This window comes from Geospiza fortis, unplaced genomic scaffold (genome assembly GCF_000277835.1).
Source record: "Geospiza fortis unplaced genomic scaffold, GeoFor_1.0 scaffold217, whole genome shotgun sequence".
NCBI classification, from domain to species: Eukaryota; Metazoa; Chordata; class Aves; order Passeriformes; family Thraupidae; genus Geospiza; species Geospiza fortis.
Window position 1 is genome coordinate 2,306,965 of NW_005054392.1, and position 1,861 is coordinate 2,308,825.

A 1,861-nucleotide genomic window follows, 5' to 3' on the forward strand; every position below is an offset into this window, starting at 1 on the left:
GGGCACGGCCGCCGGCTGACCCGGCCACCAGACAATTCCAAAGTGTCCCTCATAGCCCGGGGCCTGGACCTTTTGTCTTCGCTGCTCCCTGATATCTGCAGTCAGTAGTGATGGGAGCAAAGGAGGGGGCCCTGAGGGGTAGGATTGATTAATGTCAATCCGCTGGAGTACAGGTAGTGAAGTCCGCACTTCATTTTTTCCCTTTGTTTTTTCTAGAAGAAGCCAACACTATAAAGTAATCCTGAGTTTGAATGATCAAGTATGATCAAGTGCTACACGACAGGACTGGTTGGCATACCCTTTTGTGGGATACATTTGTCTCCTTTCTCTCAAGCTGGTCAGTGTGGATGAAGGCAAAGTCCTTTCCCGCTCTGAAACTGAACACTCTTCTCTGCAAGAAATTCAGCAGCTGCATGTGGTCCACTTTGCTCCATTGTGTGGGGAAACGGAAGAAAATCCCTAATTGCTTAGTCACATTTCATACTCTTACCCTTCACCTTGTGTTATCTTCTGGCTGTAGTTTCGCTGAGTGGATTGAGTGGCTCTTGTTCAACCAGCTGCATCACCCTCTTTCTGTCAAGTTAACTTCACTCTCCAAAGGGTCTAAGAAAAAGATTTAAAAGAGGAGGCAAAAGTTAGGCCCTATATTTGGAGAGAGATGTGAGAGAAAAGTCTTGAGCTTGAAAGTCATGAATGTTAGAAGCTTTTGAGGTCAGCATGTCACCTGAAAGGAGGGGGAAAAAGTTTGGATTTGTGAAAATTCTTTCCTACTTTCTCTTTGCATTTGGTGATACTGTTTAGAGCTATTTAACTTTGCTCAAGCCTATGAATTTCATAATTTGCATTCAATGAATTCTATTAACATGATCATCTTTCTCCTAAAGAATTTCAGATTTCAGATGACTGAATCTTCATGAAAACAAGTCTATAAAAACCCTCTATTTGCTGTCTTGGGAGACTCACCACTCAGAAAGAGAGCAGACTTGGAAAACTCTTTTGACCTACACAAATACAGCTAGAAAAACTTTTAAACTAAAAAAGCATTCAAAAGCCAGCCTTCAAATTGACATAGTGTAGGACAAGCCAGAAATAGGAAATTAATTTTGAAAATAAGAGTTTAGAGAGTAATTGGAAGGGGAGAAAACTCAGATTTGTAGGAATAATTATGATTGACAACACTGCCATAGGCTAAGTTGTGACTAATGCCAGCACCCATCTTGCTAAAAGGCTCCTTCTGTGGGAGGAAAACATGCTAACAACTCCTTCATCTCCAGGGGACTTGGGTGAGTGGCAGCTTGGTGGTCTGTTGTGAGGTACTTGAACATGGTAATGAAGTTTTTGTGAAGTCTGGTTTCCTTCCACTTCAATGAAGTGAATTCCTGTTGGGGGGAACAATCCTGCAGTAACATTGGTTGTTTTAATGGACATATCGCTTTAAAGCAAGCTCTTAACCATTTGTTGTGCTCCTTCTTAAAATGTACAGCTGGCTTGAAAAGATTGTCTGTATCTTTGTTCAGTGTAACTTGCTTCAAATTGAGAAGGTGTGGGAGGCCTGCACTGCTGGTACATGGTATGGTCCCAAGACAAATTTCCCAGTAAGGAGCCTGGTCTTGATGCCATTGAGCCATGCTGCTGTTTTGCTGTTGGTTTTGGTGAGGGTGGGCAGGGTCACACAAAACTGAGCATCACATGTACTGAAGGGTGTCCTACAGAAACTGATCTGATAATAAGACAATTTTTTGCAGAGATTTATTGTAAGTATGACTCACAGGCAGTAATTAAATGGTGATTTTTGGTTAAATCAATGTCTTTAGACCGAAGTAAATTCCCATGAGCTCAGTGGAAGTGATTTCAGAAGGTG